The 9,133-nt window shown below is 42.7% G+C and overlaps 1 pseudogene; it reads left to right on the plus strand.

Moving 5' to 3' along the window:
* Positions 1-4,748: 4,748 nt before the first annotated feature.
* On the plus strand, positions 4,749-8,925 carry LOC111726158 (annotated as a pseudogene).
* The last annotated feature ends 208 nt before the right edge of the window (positions 8,926-9,133 follow it).

A 9,133-nucleotide genomic window follows, 5' to 3' on the forward strand; every position in this document is an offset into this window, starting at 1 on the left:
GCGCTGGAGACTTCAGCGTGAAGTCATGTTGAGCTTAATATAGACAAGGATGTTGCACACAGAAGTATTTATAGATCTGTGCATATCCTTGGGTTAGTACACAAACATGTATTTCCTGGTTCTGTCATGTGGGAGAGTCTAGAAGCAATGAACCCAGCCGCAGTGAATATATTGACCAGAACCTTGTTTCTACCTCATTCCCCAATAAAAGGAACCATAGCTCCTTGGAGAAATGGCTGGTTCTAGGACTAGGGGAGGAAATAGATAGTATCAGAAGGTAAGGAAGTGTTAAAAAAAAAAAAAAATTGAACGAGCATATCACAGGCGCATAGGAACCAACTGAAAGAGCTCCCATGGCCAAAGCCAGAACAATTGGAGCAACAAAGCAAAGTGCTGTTGAGTTATAACCAAAAGTATGAAATAAATGCCCATCAGTTCATACTGATATAAGCAAATGATAGAAGTAAATGGGGGAGAATAGACAAGTTCCCTGGGCAGAGGAATTAAAAATCGTTTGGATACTCATCCCTGAAGGAGGAGGGGCGTCACTCCTGCCCCCTCAATGCAGTGTGTGCACAGTAACTTCCTTCCTTCCTGAGTATGGCTACAAAGAAGGAAAAAGAGGAACTTGACAAGAGAGGAACTTGATAAATACTCCTTTAGCCAGATGGTCAAGGTTAAGGCCAGCAGTGATGAGTCATGTTGATGGCCCGACCATCATATGATAGGATGGGAATAACAGTTCCTTCTGCAGTTTTCCTTCCATAATCTATAATCCAGGTGAAAGTGGAGGTGATAATGACACCTATCTCATTAGGGTTTTAGAGAGAGTAAAGAATGTGGCTCCTCTGAAGAGCCAGCTTGGTCTCCCTTTCAAAACTGAGCTAGTTCTTTGTATCTTTGTTATGAATTCCACCCTTGAATACTCTAGCCCTCACTCTCTGCCTTGTCCCAAATCCTTCTCTGGCTTCTCCTGCCCATCTCTCTCTTAGATATCCTCCCACTGCTCCCCTGGTTTTCCCTGTGTTTCAATAGCATATCCACAGTAGTTTGCAAACACCCCAAGATAAGAGTGATCTTTGCTCTTCACAGCCCTAGGAGAATGTGAGGTTGCCAGAAAATACTCCAGAGGTACTTCTGTTTTATTATTTAATCTGTAAACAGATAATACTATTTTTAAAAGGAATATTAAATCATAAGTTTCACCTTGCTCAAAATAAAAAGTAATAAAAGGTATTCAGTGGAGTGTATCCTCCCGATCTCTCTTCACCCTTCTCCCCAAAAGACGACTCTTGTTACTCCCTGTAGCCCTCTGTGAAAATACACACATTCTTATTTCTCTCTTTGTTACATAAAAGGTAGCTACCATAACAATGTTGTACACTTCGTGGGGTTTTTTTTCAACTAACAGTACATCTTGAACCTCTTTGCAAATAACTACTTAAAAATCAACGACAGAGTTTTCCACTAATTAATGCACGATCGGTTATTTCCAAACTTCTGTTACAACAATGCTATGGTGGATGGCATTAACTATTACACAGATTATTCACTCGGTCACCAGTAAAACTGTAGGATAAATTCTTACATTTGAAATTTGGGGGATAAAGAGTATGTGCATTGGTAACTGAAATTGTCAAACTGTCCTTCCTAGAAGTTTACCATGTATCTGTCCACAAGCAATGAATGATAGCGTCTGTTTCCAAACAGCCTCACCGAGGCTTGTGTTTTTGTCAATATAGTAAGAAGAACATGGCATTTCAACATCGTTTCTCTTATAGAGAGTGAGGTTGACCATTGTATTATATGTTTAGATGCCATCTGTTTTGCCGTCTTGGTGAATTGTCTACCCTCTTCTTGCCCGTTTTTCTATTACATTGATGGTCTCTGTCTTATCCTTTTCGAGGCATTGCTTACATATCAGAGAAGTAACGAATAACAATTATGTTTTCTCAGGTGTCATTTGATTTTGTCGGGACTTGTGAGGCTCCTGCCATGCAAACTTGTTTCCATTGTTACAAAGTTTAATTTATTAATCTTTTGTTTTATGATTTCCAGACTTTGAGTCATAGTTAGAAAATCCTTCATGTGGTTAAAAATAAAACGTTGACTGTCGTATTATATAACAGATCACATTCCACAAAGATGGAAGATTTCAATGAAAAAACTGAAACCTTGGGAATATTAAAAGACAGATGCTTCTTGAATTGCGTCTAATTTAACTGACACATTTTTAATTCCTGGGTAAATGCTGGACACAGAGAAAGAGTTTTGCTTGTCTCTGCTGGGGTCATTATCTTTTTGTTATCTCATTGGCTGAAATATTTATCAGTAAACTCAGCTGAGGCTCTAACTAGGAACTCATGTTTCTAACTCTGGACATGGTCCAGATACCTTTTCTGTTTCTTTTTAACGTGCTGCTTTAGTTTCTTCTGTTGTTTCATTTCATTAGGTTTTGTTTCATATTTTCACAAGCTGTTGTCAGCCACAATTATTCAGAGACCCCCGTAATTGCCTTTTCTTGCATATCACTGAGGGACAAGACAAGAAATTAAATCATTCATGGATTCATCCCACAAATATATTAATTAAGCATCTGGTATATATAAGGCAGTCTGCTTAGGGCTAAGCCGACGTGATAAAAAAAAAAAAAACTGACGAAATCAGTCCCCTCCCGAACTGGTCTGTAGCAGGAAGACAGACCTTAAACACCTAATTGCCCAGATTGTCAGTGATTAGACTTAAGTGCCAGGGGGAAAGTATGGGGTGTTGTAACAGGGGCCCCTGACCTTGTCTGACAGGTCAGGGATGAATTCCCTGAGGGAGTCTCTTTGAACTGAACTCTGAAGGATAAGCAGGAACTAACCAGGCAAAGAGCAGAAAGACATTTCCAGACCGAAGGAACAAACAACAACAGCAATGGTCGAGGCCAGAAGCCACACAAGGGTGCAGGAACTGAAAAGGGTGAGATCACTGGGTTGGAGGAAGACAATGCATGAAGTCAGATAGGGGTATTACAGCCTAGACTCCCCAGCTCTGGGAACCACCAGGTGGGGGAGAAGGGAGATGGTGAGACTGAGCAGAGGGAGATGTGGGCTGTGGTGCAGTCACAGGAAGCCCCAGTCAATGCTGCAGGGAGCTCTGAACTGGACCCTTCAGGGTTGGTTGTTCCAAATTGGGACAAGGGATTAGGGCTTTGATATCCCCGCAGGGAACATTACTGGACATGGCTGCTCTCTGACAGCCAGGGCTGGTGGATGAGGGCTGTCAGACAGCAGCACCCCGAGCAGCTGGGAAAATAAGTCCTGCTGTCCCAGAGGGGAACATGGGCAGCACAGCACAGCACCCACAATAGAGTCAAGTCGTGTGCTGGGCCTTTTAGGTCAGGGTAGGGAATTGGAGCTTTATCCCTGTTGCAGGAGAAAGTCAAAGGAGAATTTTTTATTTAATTTCAGATTGATATGAGGATGCACATGTTTCGGTGACATTGTTTTTGTTTCTAAAGTTCGAGCTGTAGTTGAGCCCTTCACCCAGGGGGTGTGTTGTGGACCCTTACATGGTGCACATGAGGTGAGAACTTGCCCCCAGAGGAGAATTATCCATATTCCCAGTGTTAACATCATGTCTAGTTTTAGTTAAAAAAATAAATGTTTCTTGAATGATTTAATGAGAAGAACCTTTTATTCTGCAAGGATGTAGGCTTGAGGAAAAGACAGGGAAGAAGGGCCTGACTTCAAAGGACGGGTTGGCATCCCTGGACCTGGGGAGATGCCACTGAGTTTCTGAGTGTAGAGCCCTCGGCCCAGTGATGACCAAAGCTCCGGGCAATGGCAGTTCCCTGGTGTCCCAGTGTGTGCTGCACACGACTGCAGAACAAAAACAAATTCTTGCTTATACCCCCACACGTCCCCAGAACCAATAGCAGAGAGAAAGAAGCGCAAACAACGTGCTGCGTAAGCGGAATTATCTCTAAGTGAAATGCTTCTCAAAGGCTCAGAAAGGAGTAGGTGAGTTAGAGTTTATATTAACCTCATTTCATATTGCGTTTTGTTTACAGGAAATTGTTTTAATTTTCCATGCCCATCGGCTTGATGTTTCTGTCACTGGCTGCATTAAAGCTTAGCTGAAGCACTCTGCTCTGTTCTAAGTTATTTACATAGAAAAAGGACCCTCCCCCTTGATAATCTATCAGTTGAGGCATAATCATTTGTTTTCAAAATACTGATACTTTTAACATTTGGGATATTATACAAGGCTTCCCTATTTAGAAGTGAGAGAAGGACTTTTTAAAGAATATCAAGATCAAGTAAACAAATAAGTAAAACATCTCCCTCCTCGTCAATGACCCCATACATCTTGTTTTATGTGATTGATTTAGATATTTTGCTTGCTGGGATGTCTGAGATTCCTATACCTTTTGGAAGAATGAAGGGCTTTTATTTAAAGGGGTTGGGGGTCAGATAACTCTTCATTGTGGGCTCCCCTGGGCACGGAAGGGCCTCTACCTGCTAGATAACAGTAGCACCTGCCCAGCCCCAGATAAAACCATTAAAAATTGTCTCCAGGCATCGACAAATGTCCCTGCAGAGCAAAGTCAGCCCAGGCTGAGAACCACTGGTTTAGAAAGAGGGAAAGGCTGGAAGGCAGAGACTATTTCCTTATCTTCCAGGAAAGGCAGATCTAGGTGAGATAAGACATCCCCAGCCTTTGCAGTCAGACATTTTTCTAATCACTAGACAGTTTTCACCATGGTGAAAACCTGGTACAGAAGTGTGTCTTTCTGAAATCCCTGGAGGTTGTGCCCCCCATGCAGTAGAATGAATGCTGTATGGTGATCCGGTCAGAAGCACAGTCTGCCCCTTATTGCCTCTGTAATCCTTGGGGAGCCTTAGCACCTCATTTGTACAGTAGGGATATGACATTGACCCACCCATGCCAATAAGTAGGTGGAAAAGTGCACCCAACCTTGTTTTCCATAGTGACAGAGTTAGATCAAGTAATATTTGTTGGCATGTTGCCTTTTCCTAACAGAAAAAAACAGGGTTACGGCTCTGCTGTTTGAATTCTAACAGGTGAGAGTGCTAGGTGTTTACCTCCACTGGCCAGCTGTAGATAGATACAGTTATGGTACATAACTTCGCTGAGCCTCTTTACTCATCAATAAAATGATTACACCTTCTATATAGGGGCAGTTGTGAAAAACAAAACACGTGCAAGGCACCATGTACAGTGTCCAACATAGGGTAAGGCTAAGTGTCCACAGATTGTGTATGTCATTGCTGTTACCATTGTTAGTAAATACAGAAAATACCCACGCTGTCGGGCTAATGGGAGAGACATTTGTGAGCAGAGTTTCCTTTAGGATTCCTAAACCAGACCTTTGATGGGAACCACTATTTCTATTTCTTCGTCTAAAGCCATAAGAATGACAGGTGTATTGAAAGATCAGTCCTTTAGCCAGATTTTACAGGCAGAACAGTGTCTCATTCACATCTAAACTCAAAGCACCTAGTGCAATGCTTGGCCAAAGTAGGGCCATCCTTTCGTATGCTTGACAGGTACAATTAATGAGCTGGTACTACGTGCCAGAAACAGTTACAGGCTCTAAAAGATCAAGGATGAGCCAAACAGACACAATCGTGGCCCTCAGGCAGTTTATAGTCCTCTTGCAAAGATTGCAAATGAAAAACTCAGGGGGAACAGGCAGAGGGCAGAAAAGCCTCACCCCCCATCACAATTTTTCCATTTATAATGGGTAAATAGTTCTCAACTTTAAGAAGAAAACTGACACTGCATAAATGATAGTAAATGGCAGATGGCATGGTTTCAGTTTGGGGAGACACCAGGGAGTGGAGGGAGGTGTAGCTGTTGAGCATTAATGGGAGGCCGTCCTCCAAATACACAGGAGTGTTCTGGACCTTTCAGAGAAGAGCTGATTTTTGACAGAGGGGTGCTTATGATGGACAGAGAATGGTAGGAAGTTGCAAGAGACCCAGACAAGGTACAGCTTGCTCCCCAGGAGATGGGCTTGCAGTAGCCAGATTCCCCAAGTCCCTGACCCTACAAGGCTCAGCCAGGTACGTGACAGTGAGGCGAAAATCACACAGATTTGTGACACACAAGTAGATAATGACTGGCCATATCCTTTATAAAGAAGCTTTTAAAAAAATTCACCCAAATTCTGGAGATGGGGGAACTCCTACCTTTTTATTTAATTGGCTCCTGAAGATAGTCAGAAAAAGAAAATTCCCCTCCAGGCGATTTGAAGCATCTTGTTCCTACAGGAAGAGGCCAAAGGGATTAAGTATCACTCTGCCTGAATCAAACCTTAATCCGTTCAGAGTGGTTGTTAGCTGGCTGGGGATGGTCTTGACCTCCCAGGAGCCATCACTCCAGTCTTGACATTTCCTGCCATTACAGGAGGGCCGCACGGGATGCTCCGAGAGATTAGGACCATGCTGTAGCCAAATTTCCTTTTCTTTTGATTTTTTTAGGCTGAAAAGTCTACAGAATTCTAGAAAAGAGATGTCATAAATGTAGTATTGGAGGGAAAGGCAAACGGAGCTAAAGGGAAATCGAGAAAGGACGTTTCAGAAGAGTTTGGGGGATGCTGTGGCCTTAAAAATAAATGCAAAATAAAATTCCAAGATGTGCATGATTTACTTCTATGCAGGACAACAGCAGGGACACTTTTAATAAAAAATCTGCAGCAGTTTAAACATAAGAAAATATATCGTTTTGTGGTCTTTACCATACAGTTTTCAGAGTTGTCAGTTTTTTTCTGGACGCACTTATAAAAGCAAGCATAAGGTGAATGCTATTTTAATAGCCTCATGGTCCAGTATTACACACTAGACGCAGTTCATTGTGTCCTCCCCCACGTGCTATTTCCCACAGCACACCAGCATTTTCATATTAGACAGTCTACCCTGTAGGGAGAAAAATGGGTCTAAAATATAAAGCTAGCCCTTTCTTCTTACAGACATCCTGTAATTAGCTCAAGTTCTCACATCTCTTCACAGCGAGATCCTGCTGCACAAAAAAACAGAAAAGTTTTCTTTTCTTGGCATGTTTTTGCCAGATGTTTCCAGAAAAAAAAAAAAAAAAAGATGTAAAGGCAAAGTTTTTTGTGTGTACTGGTGTACATGACTTCATCCTTAATGACTGCTTCCAAACGCTCCCCCTCCTTAATTAAACTAAGAAGTTCTGCCCCAGTTCCTTTGTGAGGAACATTTATCGTCTCTGTCTTCACGGTCGGTCAGCATTTCAAGCCATCTGTGGCTGCCCCGTGTGGCCTCCAGAGGAGTCAAACTTTTAGCTCTATTCATACTCTTTCTATATTTTCTGTACAACAAACCCAAAATAAACACTTTAACATTTTGATCAAAGAAAACTCAATCACTGCCAAATTAACATGTGAAACTCTTGCTCTGTTGCCAATTAAGTTCACATTTTCGTCTGATTAAGGAATGGTGTTGTGTCTCAGTGCTAGAAATATGATAAATCTCTGTCAATATTAGTGGCCAGGTGTTATCTATTTTCTTTGAGATATCCGTGTTTCTGCTTTTCGAAAGAATATTTTTATGTTTTTAAAAATATTTTCCTTCCTTATCTCCCCTGTCTCTGTAATTTTGTAGTATCAGTCCTGGAGATGGCCTTAGGGAATCTGATTCAGCTTCTTATTTGATATTTGGCCACATGGAGAGGAAGGGAGTTGCTCTGATCATACATCCCATTAACGATCTTTTTGACCACCATTTCACATGCTGCACCTGCTAATAACAGTTGGTACTGCTTTCTCATGCAAAAACCCGAAAGAAAATCACAAGAATAAACCCCCCATCGCAGTGACATATGCTGAGAATCATTGCCGATAATGCCTATGTTTACTTGCAAGTCGGTATTCCTTGTTCCAACTATCCATACATCTGGAATATTAAATATTTGCATCTTATAAGTGAAGACCCTGGGCAAGTTTCTCAATTTCTCTAAGAGTTTTCTCATTTCAAAAATTGGAATAGTAACAGGGCTATTCAGGTTGTAAGGACTGAGTAAATGAATGGCCGAGCATAAGGGTGCAGAGCACAATACTTGATGAACAGTAAGAGCGTGGCGTGTTAGCACTTTTGTTATAATCCCAAGGTTTGGTGACTGCCTGGGTCAGAAATGTGGAAGAGGAACAAAAGGAAGTGTCACAGATGAATTTGAGGTTTCAAGCCTAGGTTATCTGACATATCTAGTATTCCCACGGTCCGAGTGGCCTCCCCTAGCTCAAGATGAACACGTGACATGTCCTAACCACCCTTAGGCTGGGACTGGGGTGAGACAAGTGAAGGGGCATAAGGTGAAAAATATAAGGAGCCCTTTTAGACGGGGCCCCATAAGCGCCAACCCTACACCTGCATGACCCCAAGAGCAAGTGCCTCCCAAGATTTCGTATTTGGGGTACCCCCTACCTCACCCTAGTCTCAGCCCTGGCCAGTGAGCCCAACTGCAAGTGCCCCTGAAGGCCAGCACTCAGTCCTCATGCTCTCCTCCTCTGCCTTGCTGCTCCTCCATGGCAGTGTGCCATGGTTCCCTGAGGCAGGGTCCCCTGCCTACCTACATGCACACAAATCATGATCAAGAAATAAACCCGTGCTCTCCGGCCACCCAGCCACCACTACATTACCATCATAGACACCAGCCCTGTGCAGCCAATCAAGCTGGCCAGAGTTCCCCAGGTGCTAGGCAAGACCGGCCACAGGGTCAGTGCACACAGGTGCATGTGGAATTTATGGGCAACGCAAGCAGCTCCATCATTTGCAGTATGAAAGACCCCGTGCACAGTATGCCACCCTGTTAGAGTCAGAGCAAGAAGCTCAGAGGCTACACTGGACTTGGCTGCAGGGTCCTGGACATCACCATCGCAACCTCTTGGCTTAACAGTGATGATCTATAAGTGTTAAAGTGTTTGTATTGTTATTTAAAAAAAAAAAAAAAAAAGACCTTGTGTTGTTTAGAGCCACTAAGATTTGGAGAGTATTGGCTCCCACAGCAAAACCTAGCCTGTTGACTATTATTATCACCACTATTATTATGGTTAGTGTTATAATTAGCCTCAGCCCAATCAAAATTAATCACTCCCTTCAAT

The sequence above is a fragment of the Otolemur garnettii genome, unplaced genomic scaffold, assembly GCF_000181295.1.
Source record: "Otolemur garnettii isolate 467f Iridium unplaced genomic scaffold, OtoGar3 scaffold00003, whole genome shotgun sequence".
Classification (NCBI taxonomy): domain Eukaryota; kingdom Metazoa; phylum Chordata; class Mammalia; order Primates; family Galagidae; genus Otolemur; species Otolemur garnettii.